The following is a 19,394-nucleotide window of genomic DNA, read 5'->3' on the forward strand; positions in this document are numbered from 1 at the left end:
TCACACAGCTCTAGTCCATGAGGAATCAAAGCAGATGTCACACAGTGGGACCCACATCTGTGAAATCGTAAGGGAAAGTGACAACTCAGTGACCATCCACTGGGTGAAAACGACAGACAGTAGACAGGTAGTAGTGTTAAAGTACATGTAGTAGGCAGGTTTGTATTCTTACCTGTGTCTCAATGGAAATATTGCAGGATCACCGAGTCCCTGTTGTCCATGTCCTCTTCTTCTGCTTCCTCGTTTTCACTGTCCACAGGCTCCACAGCTGCAACAACACCACCATCTGGACCATCCTCCTGCAGAAAAGGCACCTGTCGTCGCAAAGCTAAGTTGTGAAGCATACAGCAGGCCACGATGATCTGGCACACCTTCTTTGGTGAGTTGAATAGGGATCCACCTGTCATATGGAGGCACCTGAACCTAGCCTTCAGGAGGCCGAAGGTCCGCTCTATTATCCGCAGTGTTCGCCCATGGGCCTAATTGTACCGTTCCTCTGCCCTTGTCCTGGGATTCTTCACTGGGGTCAGTAGCCATGACAGATTGGGGTAACCAGAGTCAAATGCAAATGGCGAGGGACAACTGTTAGACACACACTAACCTGTAGGGATAACCCCAGACAACCATTCCCACTGTCTTGCTTCCAGGTGCTCACCTAATAGCCACACACGCTGCCTCTGAAGTTGACCCATCACATAAGGGATGCTGCTATTCCGCAGGATGTAGGCGTCATGCACTGAGCCAGGGAACTTGGCATTCACATGGGAGATGTACTGGTCTGCCAAACTCACCATCTGCACATTCATGGAATGATAACTCTTCCGGTTTCTGTACACCTGTTCACTCCTGCGGGGGGGCCAAAGCTACATGGGTCCCATCAATGGCACCTATGATGTTGGGGATATGTCCCAGGGCATAGAAATCACCTTTCACTGTAGGCAAATCCTCCACCTGAGGGAAAACGATGTAGCTCCGCATGTGTTTCAGCAGGGCAGACAACACTCTGAACAACATGTTTGAAAACATAGGCTGGGACATCCCTGATGCTATGGCCACTGTTGTTTGAAATGACCCATTTGCAAGGAAATGGAGCACTGACAGCACCTGCACTTGAGGGGGGATTCCTGTGGGATGGCGGATAGCTGACATCAGGTCTGGCTCCAGCTGGGTACACAGTTCCTGGATTGTGGCACGGTCAAGCCTGTATGTGATGATCACATGTCTTTCCTCCATTGTCGACAGGTAAACCAGCGGTCGGTACACCGGAGGATGCAGCCATGTCTTCACATGTCCCAGCGGACGGTGACTATGAAGGACAAAAGCGAGCACAGAGTCAACCAGCTCAGAGGTGTGTACCCACAGCTTACACAGAACACGAATCCTAATCTGAAAATTGGCCTGTATGTGTGTTGAGTCAAGGCCTAGGTATGTGTGACACAGTTAAAAATTAAGCCATGTGGGCCCCTGAAATGGCGGCTGCCTGACCTCTAAAGTGGGACAATGGGATGTGAGGTAACTGCGCTGGCGTTGTATACCGTTGCGATAGGCGGTCGAAGACCGCGGCGCAATGCTGCATTGGTTAACATTGGACCCTATGGGTCCCAGGAGCCAATGACGATGTACGCCGGCGGTGACGGTACGCACCGACGCGGAGGTGACCGCCATTTTCTATCTGTTCAATCACTCGATACCTGATCTTCGACAGGAGAGGACCTACACTGCAAGTGCTGCTGTGACCTCAGTCTGGAAGAGACAATGGCTCGAGTGTCTGGGGAAAGGGCCCCTGCCTTCACATCGGAGGAGTTGGTGAAACTCGTGGACGGGGTCCTCCCCCAGTACACGCTACTCTACAGTCCTCCAGACAAACAGGAAAGTACATTGGGAGCATGCTGTATGGGCTATGCCTGTGTGGAGTGGGGTGGATGTAAGATGGGGGGGATTGCGGCGTGCATGAAACGACGGTGAGTGCATGTGCCACATGGCAAGGGTAGGGATGGGGGCCAATTACTGTGACGGTGCAGTTGGTAATAAGTTTCTCTTCCATCTGTACAATTCATGTAGGTCAGCGCCCACCAAAAAAAAGATATTTGGCGTGCCATCGCCAAGGACGTCTGGACCCTGGGGGTCTACCACAGACGGGGCACCCACTGCCGGAAAAGATGGGAGGACATTCGCCGCTGGAGCAAGAAGACGGTGGAGGCTCAGCTGGGGATGGCCTCCCAACGTAAGAGGGGTGCCCGTTGCCCCATGACCCCCCTGATGTTCAGGATCCTGGCGGTGGCGTTCCCGGAGTTGGATGGGCACTTGAGGGCATCACAGCAGCCACAAGGGGGTGAGTACACTCTCATCCTGCTGATTTTGCGCACAGTGGAGGTGTCTGGGTGGGGGAGGTGGGCTGTGGGTTTCCCTAGGCCAGGGCGAGTTTAGTAGGCAAGGTCCCTCCGTAAGGCATGCCATGTGGCACCCCATCCCACCTCTGTAGAGTGCCAAGTACACCTAGTCATGCCCCTGTGTCATCCATGCGTGCAGATGTCGTCAATAGCCTTGTAGGCCATTTCCCAGGGTTTGAACAGTGGAGCCCAAGAGTGCGGCGTAGTGCAGGGGGCTTCTGTGTCTGTCGTGTCCGCCAAAGGTAGCGGTAATGCATGCACTGAACATATCTTTCTTCTGTCGTCCCCCCCCTTTTTGTGGTCTCCCTGTTCTTGTGTGCATTAGCATCATCAGGCGGAGGAGCAGTGACACCGGAGCACGAGGGAGCTGCACCCCACATGGCCCTGGAGGGCGAAACAATGGACTCGGAGTTCACCAGTGGGACGGAGGGCGAGGGGAGCTCCACGGCGGGGACAGGAACTGACACCAGCGACACTGACTCGTCCTCTGATGGGAGCTCCCTTGTGGTGGTGGCAACATCTGTGCCCCCCGCATCTACAGGTACAGCCGCCACCCCCCCTACCAGCACGGCACTCCCAGCAGCCCCTCAGCCTTTGGCCCGTGCCCACTCACCCAGGAGGGTGGGCATCACCTTCGCCCCAGGCACCTCAGGCCCTGCCCCAGTCACCCGTGCTGCCCTCAGTGAGGAGGCCATTGACCTCCTCAGGTCCCTCACTGTTGGGCAGTCTACCATTTTGAATGCCATCCAGGGTGGCGAAAGGCAGTTGCAACAAACAAATGCATTCCTGGAGGGCATTCATTCTGGTCAGGCGGCCCTTCAGCGAGTTTTTCAAACTCTGGCCTCAGCACTGATGGCAGCCATTGTCCCTGTTTCTAGCCTCCCTCCAACTTCCTCCACCCAGACCCAATCCCCTGTACCCCAGCCTATCCCAAGCACACCTTCAGACCAGCATGCACACACGTCAACACACAAGGGAAGCTCAGGCAAACATAAGCACCACACATCCCACAGGCATTCACGCAAGCATCACACACATGCAGACACACCAACATCCACTGCCTCCACTGTGTCCCCCTCCTCCTCATCTCCCTCCTCCCTCCCAGTCTTGTCTACACTTACACCTGCATGCACTACATCTACAGCCACTACTGCCATCACCAGCACACCCACCACCACACCCCGCTCACGTGCAGTCACCACTCCCACTACCATTCACACGTCCCCTGTGTCCTCTCCCAGTGTGTCTGTGACGCCACCTCCCAAGATACACAAACGCAGGCACACACCCACTCCGGAACCAGTGGTGCATGTAGTCACTGGAATCTGGAGTGCACTGGCCACCAGGGCAACCAGTGTGGCACGGAGCCATAGCACGGACAGTCCCCCACCTGTCAAGCATCAAAGTTGGCCAGTGCCCGGCAGGACAGGGGGAAGACTCCAGCCACCAAAGTGGCTCCCAGGGGTCCCGTGGGAGTGTGGAGTCAACTGCGACACCTTCCAAGGTGGGGAAGGGCCACATGAAACCCAGCAAGTCTGGGAAGAGCAGCACAGCGGAGGAGACCGCCATCATCCCCGCAGCCCAGGAGGCCACCGCCATCATCACCGCTGGCCAGGAGGCCACCGCCAGCACCTGCCCTGCTGCCCAGGAGGCCACAACCAGCACCTACCCTGCTGCCCAGGAGGCCACCGCCAGCACAAGCCCTGCTGGGCTAGAGAGGACCGCCAGCACAAGCACCGCTGGGACAGAGAGGACCGCCAGCACAAGCCCCGCTGGGCTATAGAGGACCAGCAGCACAAGCCCGGTGGGCTAGAGAGGACCGCCAGCACAAGCCCCGCTGGGACAGAGGGGACTGCCAGCACAAGCCCCGCTGGGCTAGAGAGGACCGCCAGCAAAAGCCCCGCTGGGCTAGAGAGTACCGCCAGCACAAACCCCTCTGGGCTAGAGAGGACCGCCAGCACAAGCCCCGCTGGGACAGAGAGGACCGCCAGCACAAGCCCCGCTGGGCTAGAGAGGACCGCCAGCACAAGCCCCGCTGGGACAGAGAGGACCGCCAGCACAAGCCCTGCTGGAACAGAGGACCGCCAGCAGCTGAGTCACTGCAAAGGAGCCCGCCGCCTCAAGCACCGCTGAACAGGGCACCGCCGCCTCAAGCACCGCTGAACAGGGCACCGGCGCTACAAGCACCACTGATCAGGGCACCGCCGCCACAAGCACCGATGAACAGGGCACCGCCGCCACAAGCACCGCTTAACAGGGCACCGCCGCCACAAGCACCGCTGAAAAGGGCATCGCCGCCTCAAGCACTGCTGAACAGGGCACCGTCGCCTCAAGCACCGCTGAACAGGGCACCGCCGCTATAAGCACCGCTGAACAGGGCACCGCCGCCACAAGCACCGCTGGCCCATGAGCGCCAAGGGCACTGATGCTACTGAATCCGTCACAAGCAGGATGAAGCACTCTGGGCACAGAGCCCCCTCCAGAACCAGTGGAGAGATACATCCACTACCTCTGTCCGTAGCAGGATGAAGCACTCTAGGCACCATGCCCCCTCCAGAACCTTTGGAGACTGTCATCGACTACCTCTGTCCTTAGCAGGATGAAGCAATCTGGGCACCATGCCCCCTCCAGAACCAGTGGAGACTGTCATCCACTACCTCTGTCCTTAGCAGGATGAAGTACTCTGGGCACCATGCCCCCTCCAGAACCAGTGGAGACTGTCATCCACTACCCCTGTCCTTAGCAGGATGAAGCACTCTGGGCACCATGCCCCCTCCAGAACCAGTGGAGACTGTCATCCACTACCTCTGTCCTTAGCAGGATGAAGCACTCTAGGCACCATGCCCCCTCCAGAACCAGTGGAGACTGTCATCCACTTGAGAGTCTGTGACTTTGCACTCCCCAGGATGGAACAGTGGGCAACCCACTCACTGTATAGACTTGAGAGACTGTGGCTTTGCACTCCCCAGGATGGATCAGTGGGCAACCCACCCACTGTATAGACTTGAGAGACTGTGGCTTTGCACTCTCCAGGATTGAACAGTGGGGAAACCACCCACTGTATAGACTTGAGAGACTGTGGCTTTGCACTCCCCAGGATGGAACAGTGGGCAACCCACCCACTGTAGAGACTTGAGAGACTGTGGCTTTGCGCTCCCCAGGATTGAACAGCGGGCATGTGGCCCCCTCGTGGATTTGGCGTCGTGCACCTAACCGGCTGAGGTGCCCCCCCTTTCCCTCCCCCTGAGGTGCCTGTTTTCTTGCTCTCTGATGCCCCTACATGGTTCTCTCCGTCATGGTAGGGGATCTTGTGTGGGCCCAGTGTTCCACAGACTTCATTGGAGCACTACCTGGACTACTAAGCTTGGTGTATATTTTGTTTATGGTGTATATATATATATATTTGCTTACTTGATTTTAATATATTACAATGGTTACACTCATTTCCTTTTGTCTTTGCATTCTTACAGGGGGGTTGCGGGACGTAACTATAATGTATAAATACGTATTAGTGTGTGTGGTGTAGTGGGTGAGGGTGGGGGTGTTGCGTGTGTGTGTCCCCGTTTTTTCCCTCCCCCCTCCCCTGTGTCATAGGTGCAGTACTCACCGTTGTCTTCGCCGTCGGCGTTCGTGCTCCTGGTAGAGGAGCAAGAAGATGAGGTCTGGCAGGATGTGCAGCTCGGGTTCCATGGCGTCCGGATTCCTCGTGGGGTGTGTAGAGGTGAGCGTTTTCCCTTCGAAGTCCTGTTTCTGCCGTGTTTTTGTCCGCTGTGAATCCGCCCCAGAAAAGGTGGCAGATTGGTAGGATGTGATACTGTGGGCGGTACTTTGTCTTCCGCCTGTCTATTGGCGGTGACCGCCAAGCTGTTTGTCTGTACGGCCGTGGCGGTCGGAGTGTTAAAATGGCTGTCTTTGTTGGCAGTTTCCGCCACGGTCGTAATTTCAATTTTTTTACCGCCGGCCTGTTGGCGGTCTTACCGCCACTTTAACACCGTCCGCCAGGGTTGTAATGACCCACCTACATTGTAGCAATAAGTGGTTTGCTAATGCTGAATATCTTGGAAGTAAATGAAGGCTGTCACAAAACTTTGGTATATCTCACTAGTAACGAAGGAGACAAGGACAGGGAGGTAATGGCTAATTACTTACTTATACTCTTCATTACTCCTAGTCCTGTGAGTACTCGTCCCATTCATTTCATGTCTCCCACCCTTCTTGGTCCGTTGTTCATGGTCTGACTTGGAGAGCAGGGTAGATCAGTCATTATATCACCCACTGTTGGAGGAACCATTTTCGCAACATTTTCTGTCGTCCTGATTTGGGAGGTGAGCCATCTCTCTCGTAATGAATGGGGTGGGGACTCATAGGACGAGAAGTAATGAACAGTACTGGTATGTAAGTAGCCATTTGATTCATTACTGAGCTTTGAACGGCACTGCAGGGCATGCCTTCCAGAGAACTTAGGGCCAGATGAAACACACTTTTTGCCCCTCCCATCCCTTCACTTTGGAAAATCAGAGGATTTGCAACCAGTAAAAAGCTTTTTGTAACATATCAACCTGAGCACATTTTACAATTCGGACAACATTTTTTCAATCACAAAATGTGTTAACAATGGTTATTGATTCGGTATGTGGAAGGGGTGTGTTTTATTCATCCCTTATAAATACCAAAACAGAACCCTATTTATGAATGGTTTGCAGCCATAATTCCCATCGCAAACCGTTGATACCCCTTGAAAATTGGGGTAACAGCTTCAGGTGAAGGGACCACTGCCAACTCTCAATGAAGTTTTTCAAGACTGAAAACTGTATTTATAAAAGCAGCCCTTTTTCGTTTCAGGACATTAGGCTGCTCTAAAAATGTTTTCAGGTTTGAAATAAGGGCTTTTCTGCCATGTCCTTGCTCCCCTGGCCACAACAGCACCACAAGGCGACACTAGCCTGCAGCTGACTGCTCTGGCACACTTAATCAGGGGGAAAAAAAACAAATCAAAAAGGAAAGTTTAACACGCAAAGACAGAGAAGCATTAACACAAGCACCAAATACAGTGAAAGGTCCGGACCCATTGCCACTTGCTCTCTATAAATCACATATATCGCAATCATAAACGCCACCCCCATAAGGAAATGTGAAAAAAACATCCGCTTTACAGCATGCACCCTCAGCAATGTTGGTGCCACCAACTCCACAATGGCTCAGACCCTCACATCCACTGGGTAGAGTTGCAAACCCGCTCACTCCGTTCAGCGAGCTCAGGGATTCCGCCACTGTTGTACCTCAATGGTGCAACTGGGTTGTGCATCTGAAAAAACTTTCAAGTGACAACAAGGACAGATGGAGAGGTGAAAAGTTCCCTTTTGCTACATTATGCGGGTGAGGAAATCTTCAAATTATAAAGAAATCTGCCCAACAATGGGGATAATGATGACTATGATAAAGGAATCACAGATAAACTCTGAATTTGAATTATTTTAAATTATGACAAGCCCACCAAAGGGAAAGGAAATTAATTGACTTACTTATGCCACGCTATGCAAACTTGCCAGCACATGCACAAGTGATGGGCCCCAAAAGAAAGTACTAGCACATCTCACTCAAGGCTGCAGATCAACAGCTCTCTGATGTCACAACTTACGTGAGACTGGTATGTCCCTGTGTGAAATCCTAAACCTGGCCTACAGACATTAACTATCCAATGGAATAACGGAACAAATGGGAACAGCATTTGGTAATCTATCCACCAAACATGACCCAGAGCCACGACCCATGAGGACAGAAGCAATGGCCGCTGTTGCCAAATCATGAAACCCCAGTCACCGCTCCAGGTCCATGACTACTAGCAAACCACTCAAATGCACTTGTAGCTAATGAGGATTCACCACACATTCCTCATCAGAATGCTCAGAATAAGGGAAGACCTGCCCCTCCTGTCAATGCCCTAACCATTTCGCCAAGGTTTGGAGAGGTGGTCGACTCCCACCCTCATCATGCCCTTGGCGAGCCATGGGACAACAAGGAATCCACACCATCTGAGAAGACGCCAGTGCTCCTGAGCTGAAGTGGAATACGACTCCTCCAATGACAGAATGAGCAGAGAATGAGGATGGCAAAATGTTCCCCATCTCATGGACCACTGGATGTCAAACAACCTCACATCACACTTGCCCCATGCGTCACATGAAGATAGGTGACACAGAGAATGTTTTCAGGCACACCCATTTCAGGCAATGCCACCCCTCACCCTCGGTCCTGCCAACTGAAGCTAAAATATTTGCTTATGGATGGTCCTAACTGATCCAACTCAGAGAACTGATCAAATGCACTGCCTGGCATGGCAACTTCTGAGCTGCTCCACCACAGAAGAACTTGGCCTCATTAACTTTGCATCAGCAGTGCATGAAAAGAGTTTAGGTGATCCTTTGCAAGTCTACCATTACCATGACTGTATTAGAAGGGCCCCTGTCTCCCTGCACATTGACAAAACATTCAAACCTGTAGCCCTCTGGCATTGCCAGGAACCATTCCACTTTCCCCCAGTTGTAGAAGAAGAACTCCAAAAATTTGAAAAGGCAGGTGTCCCCCACATCATGGGTCTCAGCCATGGTTATCGCCAGCCAACCAAGACAACCAGGCAATGTTCGCCTTTACGTAGTCATGCAACTCCCAAACAAAATGATAAAAAGAAAGCGAGATATCACCCCAACAATTAATTACCTCAATAATTACCTCATAGGAGCTCGTTGGTTTTCTAAACTGGACTTGAATTCTGGGTATTATCAGTTGGAGCACTAGGAAGACTACCAGTACACCACTAGTTTTTCAATCCATGTTGATCTCAGGCAATATTGCTGTCTAAACTTTAGAATTTCTTCAGCAGCTGACTTTTTTCAAAATGCAATACATGAAGCATTATTGGGGCAGGAAGGTGTCATCAACGTTATTGATAACATCATAATATACATACTCACCATTGAAGACCATCAACGATGATGCACCACTGAACTGGACAGGGTCAGCAAAGTAAGGCTGATGCGGAAGAAGTGCCAGTTCTTCAGGTGAAAAATGTAATTCTAGAGATACATCTTCTCCAGCGACAACATTAGAGTTGACCCAGCAAAGAATGCAGACATCAGAGATGCAGCACCACCCGCTTCTCCATTCGCCAGGTGTTTTCTAGGCTTAGCCACCTATTGTGGAAGATTTATCCCCAACATGGCTACCGTTGCAGGACCACTGCGAAATCTGACAAAGTCTGCAAAGCGGTGGACCTGGGGTCAACCAGAGGAAACAACATTCCTAAGCATAAAGCAAGACACCATGATGTCCTACTTTGACCCTACCAAAGACTAATTGTAGACATGAGCCACCTGAGTCTCGGAGCTCTACTGTTCCAACATGTGCAACAAGATGCCAGGGTACTCATTTCTTTCACCAGCAGAGCCCTCACCAAGATGGAGAAACGATATGCCAACATTGAGGAGTCCCTGGCAATCAAATCAGGCTGTACCCATTTTCATTTATATCTCTATGGCCACCTCTTCAAAGTCATTACTGGAGATAAGACCCTTTTTCCACTGTTTGCAGGCACATCATCTAACCTGCCCCACCACCTCCACATAAAAAAATGGATTCTACAACTCCAGAAACACCAATTCACTGTCAGCTACAAACCAGGCTGCATCAATCTGGCTGACCATCTATTGGCCACTATTGGCATGCTGGCCCTATTCAGGCTTGTCACTCTGGAGGTGCTGACAAATGCATTAAATAGGTTGCTTTGATCAACTGCCCTCACAATGTAATCCTAGCAGAGTTTGCTGCAGCCACAAAGTCCGACCCCTTTCTCCTACAAACTTGAACCTCAGTCCTGTTAAACCACTGGTGAGACTTCTCCGCAACCTCAGTGAGCATGGCATGCTTTACTAGAGTGAGATTAAGGCATTGTGTCAAGTGCATGACAAGCTGACTGTTACAGAAAATGGAATCCTCTCGCGAGAACACAGGTTGGTCATCCCATGTCACATGTGACATTGCATGCTGACACTAGCACATAGTGAGAACCAGAAAATCACAAAAACAAAATCCTGCTCGAGATTAAAAGTCTGGTTCCCAGCCATGAATCACTATAGTACCCAGGTTTTATTGATGCCAAATCTACAGCGCTCCAGCAAGACAAGAGCCATCCACATGGATTAACTAAGTGATGGTTCATGGGTCGAAATCAGGGTCGATTTTGATTCCCTCCCTGATTGACAGCATATGTGAGTAGCCTCAGATTCCTCTTCCAAATTCCCTATTGTAGAGAAAGCCACAACTACAAACTTCAACCAAATGCAAAGCCAGCTAGATAAGGTATTTGCCAGTGGTGGGCTTTCTCAAGCACTTAAGACTGACAATGCCCCCCCCACACCCCAGGTACAGGAATACATTCAGAGACTACCTTGGAGCCCTAGGTATAACACTCAGGAAAATAATGCTATGGTGGTCTCAAGCCAACAACAAGGTTGTTTGACCGATCAAAATGCTAAACAAAGCCATAAAAATTGGGGTGGAGAAAATTAGTATATTGAGGATGTCATTTGTAAACAACTGGAAGCCTACAGGCATATTCTGCACTGCACAATCAACAGGACCCCCGCAGATGTCCTGCTTGGCAGAGCTACCCAAGACATAATCCCCCATGCAGACTCAGGGTTCCCTCAGGCTCTTGAACAAACGTATTTCCAACAACAAAAAGGCGAGCTTAGCCTGAAGGTCTAGTCAAACTGATTTCACTGAAGGTTACTGGGTTCTAGTGTGCAGCCAGCAAAGCAGAGGGAGGTTCCAATTACCATTTGAGAACGACCCCATGAAGGTAGCAGTCTGAAACAGAACAATGGTAACGTCCCACAGAGGTAATGACAAAGTCACGAGGAATGTTTCTGAATTCCGCAGGTGGCAGTCGGCAAATTCACCTAAAGGGAGTGGGACACCCAATTATCTACTGAATGCTGGTGGCCAGAATGAAAATGACTCAGGTAATAATGTTTAGCAAGATAACCTCAGTCACTCTACCACACCAGTGCACTCCTGAGATGATACTGATCCAAGCACACCTCCATCTCAACACTCCAGCTGTCCATATAAACTAAGACAGCAACCAAAGAAGTTGAGACGACTCGAAGACTGATGGTCCTGGCCCCTTGATGTACCTCCATAAAAATATTGTTGTCCAGAGATTTTCATTTTTTATTTGTGTTTTTGTGTCATTAGAGAAGTAATTTAGCCAAGGTAGACATTGGTAATCCGGGCTGTTTTTTTCTGGACAACATTTTTTAAAATGGCAGATCTGTTGCAGTGATTTTGTAATATTTTAGGAACCATGAGACCTATACACTTCATTTTGATGTGAAAACATAGGTTTTAGGGGTCAAGTAGTCTTATAGAGGCATACAATACCTCCTCAGAGCAATCCTTCTTCCATTTTTCAAAATGACAGCTATATAATGATGTACTTTAGCCATCATATTGGTAATTTATTTTAATATTATTTTTGTCTCAGGTTTTCCGTTTATTCAAATTCGTAAACAAAAGCAAAACATTTTTACCTCCTGACAGAGGGACTCCTGCAACGAAGACAACTGTGTCATATGCCAAACTAACCCAAAAAAAAGCTAACATCAACTGTGGCTGGACAGAAGAGAGTTCAAGATGCTGCAGAAATATGGCAAGATGAAGTTCACAAAAGATTGAAACTGATGGGTGAAGAGGATCAGATATTTTATTGTTGTAACAACAAGTGCTACAAATTGTATACAATGGAAAAATGCCTGGAAAATGTGTAAAAAAATAGCAGAAACCAGTGAATCACAACAAGAATCTGGGTCTTTTGAGAAAGCAACAACAACCAAACCCAATGCCCATCCACTTAGAAGATCGATGGCTACCCCTTGTCCACCTCCAACAACTGATTAGAAAGCAGAGGATCTTCAAAGTGTTATCTGTGGTCTAGCTGGAACAAGGGCCAAAGGGATTGATGAAAGAAGAAACTGAAATGGTTCTAATCAAGTCATTGTACTGTCAAATGACTCAGATGTTAATATTGTGCTACCTAGATTTGCTCCAATGTTCATAAGCCAAGGACCGTCAGAGTTATGGATATGCTATGGAACAGGCAAGAAAAGACACTTAATTCAGCTTTATATTCTGTACAAGAAATTTGACCCAGAGATGCCCTCTGTTCTCATCAAGGCAAATATGAGCACAATTAGAACAAAGCTTGGAGCTTAAACTGCTGAACGTGTAAAGTTTCTAGACGGATTTGCTGAGACGGAAGATCAATTCGACTTTAAAGACATAAAAAAATACCTTGCGTGTGTGTGTGTAAAATGACTTCCGACTGTCACATATTTGAAGATCTTCAGTACAGTGAGCTCAAGAGATCAGTCCCGCCAAGTGACCTCCACTGACATCATATTCTGTGCATGGACACATTAAAAGAGCATGCTACTTGATCAGCAGATGTGTAAATGGTTTAGATCATGCATATGTAGAGAAATATCTGTGTGAATTTAGTTGGGAAGATATTGATAGGGTGCTAAAACCTACAGAATTTTTAAAGCTTCTACCTACAGAACTTACACATACATGTACTTGCAAAACCTGTGCTACAAAAAGAGGTCCCTGTTGATATGCTCTTCTCAAGTGTTCAACATTCTGCAAATGTGCAACAAGCGATTGCCAAAACAAATAAATAACATGAACTATGAAAATGTTTCTAAAACAGAAGTGATAAACATTTTTTTTCATAATCAGATCATAAACACTGTTTGGTGTTTACATAAAAGGATTAAAAACCATTATTATTTGTTTCATTTCTATATATGTCTCTTCTTCCTCTATTATAGCTGCCATTGTGGAAAATGGCAGAAAGGTTGCTCTGAGGATTATTTGCTAATCTCTATATGACTAATTGGCCCCCCAAACCTATGTTTTGACACCAAAATGAAGTATATAGGTCTCATGGCTACCGACATATTACATCATCACTGTGTCAGAGTCACCAGATCCTCAAGGTCTGTGCACGTTCCCAACACGTCCACCACTGAACAACTCCAAGACTCTGATAGATAAATCACAGAGGCTAACAGAGTTCAAGAGGGGAAGAGGAGATTAGGAAGGGAACAGCAGGGAAGGAGACCTGTAGTAAGAAAAAAGGTTAAAACACACAAAATCAAAAATTACATCTCATGAAATCAATACTAGACTATGACTCTAAGCATTGTCATTCTGAAAACATGAACAACCTAAGAATTAGGCTTAAAATGACTAAATTTCAAGATGACCGGATACCTGTAAGGGAATCAAGATGGATTAAATGAAACTTTCAAAGTCAAGTACTTTCCTTTACATGAGAATCAGGAAAACATTCTGAATAAGTTCTAAAACAGTCATATGAATCCTTTGTTGAGAATGCATATTAGGACCATACAATATTGCATCTAAAAACTCTGGCCTTTTGTGTTCTCTTGAAAGGTTCAACACGAATTGCGCACATTGCAGATTTTTATATATATATAGTAAACACCATGAAAGGATTGTGCACCATGAATAACACAATATGGATTCAGGAAGCAAATCACACAACTTGTCAACTCGAATACTACCAAATAAATGTCTTAGAATAGTGGCATACAATAAACAACATGAATTAAGCTCGAGGAGAGAATCGTGCGTCTTGCCGATTCGAGTGCCACCTTGTAAAATGTCAAGAAATGGTAACACGCAATGAATATCAAGGTAGAATCACCATTAAACGAATTGCGCGTCTTGCTGATTCGTAAGCCATGATGTACATGCCAAGAAATAACAGCGCGCAATGAATAGCAAGGTTAAAACACCATGAAACAAATCACGCGTCTTTTGCCGATTCTTAAGCCACCATGTAAATGTCAAGAAATGGTAGCGCGCAATGAATAACAAAGTTAAATCATCATAAAACGAATCGCGCGTCCTGCCGATTCGTAAGCCACCATGGAAATGTCAAAAAATGGTAGCGCGTAATGAATAACAAGGTTAATGCACCATGAAACGAATCGCGCGTCTTGCCGATTCGTAAGCCACCATGTAAATGTCAAGAAATGGTAGCGCGCAATGAATAACAAGATTAAATTGACATGAAACGAATCGCGCATCTTGCCGATTCGTAATCCACCATGTAAATGCCACAAACACTCAAGCGCACATTTCACACGCGCAAAGTAATCTGTTAATCATAAAAGAATTAGGCCCAAGAATATGAGAGTTCTCGATAACGGCGTCGGGAGGCCAGTCCAACCACAGTCTTACCGCCCAGAACAAGGATCATCAATGAAGAATGAAGGGCAGAGGCCTGGAAGATCAAATAGGTCACCGGGACAGGAGCTCAGGAAGTAGCTGCTGCTCTGCACCAGGACCTCTGAATAGTGAGCACTTGGAGCTGGGGTGGCTCTCCTTTATAGAGTTTTGGCCCAGCCCACAACCATACCCAGGCATGTTGCAGGGAAAGTCTCTAGAAGGCCCTGGAAAGGGACCACACCCTAACACACTCTGAAAGCCTGCAGCAATACATTGCAAATGAACAGCATTTGTAAGCACATTAAAAATAAGTCTTCAGGATTGAACTCTGCAGAGCAAACGGTTAAACAGCAACATATCAGCACAATGCATAAGTTATGTTGTTTCGAGAGTGCTGGGTTTTTGCATTCTAGTCGCCAATAGAGCGCGCACTGCCCTGGTGTTGACACACTGCAACAATTCTGCCATTTTTAAAAATGTTGTTCAGAAAAGTTCAGCCTGGATAAGCAATGTCTACCTAAGCTAAATTACTTTTCTAAGAATCCTACAACACAAAACAGAAATGAAATCCCTGGACAACAATTTGTTTACTAAGGTACATCAGTGGGCCAGGATTATGAGTGCTGCGGGGTGGCTTCTCAGGATTCTCTCGTTGAAGACATCACCCAATGAGGGACTCAGAGTTTGTTAAAATCCACTTAATAATTAGTTTTGTTGTTTAAAATATATTGGTGAGGAATGGTATGGGTCACAGGACATGAAAGAGGGGATGGCTTACACACTGCACACATATCCATAGACCTCTGACACTAGACGTGCGGTCAGATGGGATAATCAAAGATGTCATAGGCTGTGTGCATGGATGGATACACCTAGACCTGATGACTGTGCACATGTGAGGTCTCACCATTTTGCAAGAAATGCACCAGGTCCTGAAATGCTAGTATAATGAAACCTCCTGAATAATCCTGGTCAGCAACTGTCCACGCTACAGTCATCTCATGCAGAACGGCGGGCAAATAAGACAAAAGAAACACTCCCGCCTATCAATATAAACTGAAACTATGGTTTGCTGCAACTTTATTTATTGGAATGTGAAATGTTAAGATCTTTAGTGATATGGGTGCATTTATTAATTAATTTTTCCATCCTTCACAGGATTCAAAATACTTCACCGAGATCGAGGGACCTTTTGACTCAGTAAAGGCAGTTCGAGATTGGCCACCTCCTCGCAGTGTTAAGGATATCCATGGTTTTTTGGGGTTTGCCAATTTCTATCGAAGGTTCATTTTCAACTTCTCGCAAACAGTCAGCCCCAAAGTTAATTTATTAAAAAATGGAATGAGGTTTGACTGGTCAAGAGAAGCAAGTGAAGCTTTTAATTTTTTGAAAGAGTCCTTCACCACAGCCCCAATTCTGCTACACCCCAATCCATATGAGCCTTATTATGTGGAAGCCGATGCTTCTGAAGCCACTATTGGGGGTATTCTTTCCCAACGAGGGACTCAGAGTTTGGTAAAATCCATTTAATAATTCGTTTTGTTGTTTAAAAGACATTGGTGAGGAATGGTATGGGTCACAGGACATGAAAGGGGGGATGGCTCACTCACTGCACACATATCCATAGACCTCTGACACCAGACGTGCAGTCAGATGGGATAATAAAAGATGTCATAGACTGTGGGCATGGATGGAGACACCTAGACCTGATGACTGTGCACATGTGAGTCTCACCATTCTGCAAGAAATGCACCAGGTCCTGAAATGCTAGTGCAATGAAATCTCCTGAACAATCCTGGTTGGCAACTGTCCATGCTACAGTCATTACATGCAGAACGGCGGGCAAATAAGACAAAAGAAGCACTCCCGCCTATCAATATGATGCTGAAACTATGATTTGCTGCAACTTTATTTATTGGAATGTGGAATGTTAAGATCTTTAGTGATATGGGTGCATTTGTTAATGCGTTTTTCCATCCTTCACAGGATTCAAATACTTCACTGAGATCGAGGGATCTTTTGACTTAGTGAAGAGTGTGGTTAACCATACACAATCATTTCAAACCCAACCCAACAAATTTATATACCATAGCCAATGTGGCCACGGAATGAAAACTCCAATCAATAAAAGTTTCAAGGCTTTATTTTACATCCACAAAGCTAAGGGTACTTAAACTGTGCGCAAAATTAAATTGTAAAGATAAATCAACACCACTGGTTGCCCAAAATGGCAAAACAAGTTTAATCTACGTAGCATCAATACCATTAAGCATTCAAGAAGAAGAATACATTTAATTAAAGAGACAATCTGGGAAATAGAAACATATCTAAAATCAGACTGTGTTGACATTTATTAAATCAAATTAAATAGAGCTCAAGAATGAGAGTTTGACATGAGTTGTCCCTACAACTAACCACATTACGACATGCATGTATGGGAATGGACTAGCACATGCGGACAGATATCAAAAAGAGACAAAAATAATTTGTAAAACAATCTATCTTGAACAAAAAGAAAAAACTAGAAAAATTAAATAGGTAGGTGGCAGCATGCTAGCTTCTATTAGGGAAATAGCATTAACAGGGAGATGTACCTCTCCTAGGGTCAGCATTCAAGGATTCTTTGGCAGCAATGCATGTAGATCATCAGCATCGTTCGTTAGAAGCACCATCACGGAAGTGCAGAACATGAGCTGACCAGAGAACAGTTCTCAGGGACAACAAAATGACAACTAACTGAAACTTAAGAAGTCCATCCATATAGTAAAATAGACAAATTACTCCAATTTGACAGTTCAGAGGTCCCACATCATACAAAAGGGGCAATATCCAATAAGAGTCTAAACACAAATCAGAGTTGCAATATTGCAATGTTTTACCAGGTTTGGTCTGAAGTCATCTCCTTCTTCTGTGTGAATCAAACAATTACAATTTTCTATCAGTTGCAACAATTCGAATTCTTCCCATGGTACACAATGGGCTCCCTCTTCCCATATGTAAGTACATGTTGATAGAAACCATTTCTTTCATGTTTAGTCCACAGTCCTAAATGTTTCAGAACCAATGTAATTTAGTAACAAGTCTTGTAAAATTAAATAAAGGAACCCTTTACTATTCATAAAAACAACCGAATGGAAAAATTCATGTTAGAAAAAGAAGAATGATTCATCACTTTTACATAACTGCAAATATGTGATCTACAGGCCTAGTTATGCTAACCCCAAAAAATAATGCATTATTATATTTGTTAATAAAACACACATTATATGCAAACTTGTAAATTCAGCGTTAATAATACACCATAAGAATAAGAAAAAACATTTCATTATGAATTGAAATCTTGTTAAAGCATTATGTTAGGTATGACAAAGAAGTGCATTATTTCTATGCGCACGTCTATTTAAACTTATGAATCACACATTAAACATTATAAAATCTAATTTGTTTGACTACTAGCAGTTACTCTGAGGTGCAAAATATACCTTGACATTATTTACATTTTGTTAGCACATTGTTAAATCCGGTAGGCACACACAATGGTGATGCCCACAAATGAAAACATGAGCACTTTTAAAATGTGTCAGTGCAGCTTTTCTAATTTAAGCTTTTAAACATGAATAAAAAAATTACACCTACTGCTGACGTCTGGGTCACTAAATGCATGTCGTAGGTTGACCGATATCACGTACACCTGACTGATTGTGTCTATAGGTAAGTTTGGCTTATTGTTGTTTTACAGAGTACTTTCTGATGAGTAAGTCTGAGGTAGTTGGTTGCAGATGTCTCCTCCTGTCTGGGTGAGCTAATCTTGTCTTCTTCTTTCTTTTCACTCCATAGGCCTCTCAGGAAGCATGTGGGGACAGAAGAAGAATTGGCACGGTAAGTGATTGCATAAAGGCTTTCTTTTCCTTTCCTCTCTCTCTTCCTTTCACTTTAGGTTCTTATTCTCTACTTTCTCTTTCCCTTTTCCTGTCTTCCGCTCTTGTCTCTTCTTTTCTTACTGGCTCTCTCGTAGCCCTGGTTTCTGGTTTTTCCTTTCTTCTCCTGTATTCTGTCTTTTCTTAGACCTGTCTGTTTGGGTGTTTCTTCTGACCGTTTCCTCTTCCTCTCCTGTATCTCTCTCCTCTTTCCCTTCTTCTTAGGCTCTTTTCTTTGTATTATTAATTCCTCTATTTGTTCCTTCTGCCGGGACGGACACTGTTTCTTCCCTGATCAATCCCCTAGTTTGTGCTCACAGTGCTTCCCCGTTTGTTTGTCTTCTCCCCCCCTTTCCATATACTTCCCGCCCAGTGCCTGTGCTCGTGTTATTTCCCCGTGTACCACCTCCTCCTCCCGCTTCCCGCCCTCCCTAACCGTCCCTAGCTCCATACCTGGCTTGGCCACGCTTCTCCTGAAGCGTGGCAGGTCCTAGGCGTATGCTTCCCGGGACCGGCGATCTTCGTCCCGGGTTGGGACCGTGAGGGCTCTTGGTTCCAGTCGGGTTCTCTCCCCAGGCACTCCTGACAACCGTAGACTCCTCTCCTCCTTGGTCCTTTCGATCCCTCGGGTCCACTCCGCTACCGCTTACTGGAGGTTTCCGCTCTGGACAAATTCCGCCTGACGCTCCCGGACCTCCCCTTTTGCATCCTTCTCGTCCCGCGGGAACCACGTAGAGCCAATAGGAAGCGCGGCCCTCTGGGTTGCTTC

Source organism: Pleurodeles waltl, chromosome 6 (assembly GCF_031143425.1).
Source record: "Pleurodeles waltl isolate 20211129_DDA chromosome 6, aPleWal1.hap1.20221129, whole genome shotgun sequence".
NCBI lineage: Eukaryota > Metazoa > Chordata > Amphibia > Caudata > Salamandridae > Pleurodeles > Pleurodeles waltl.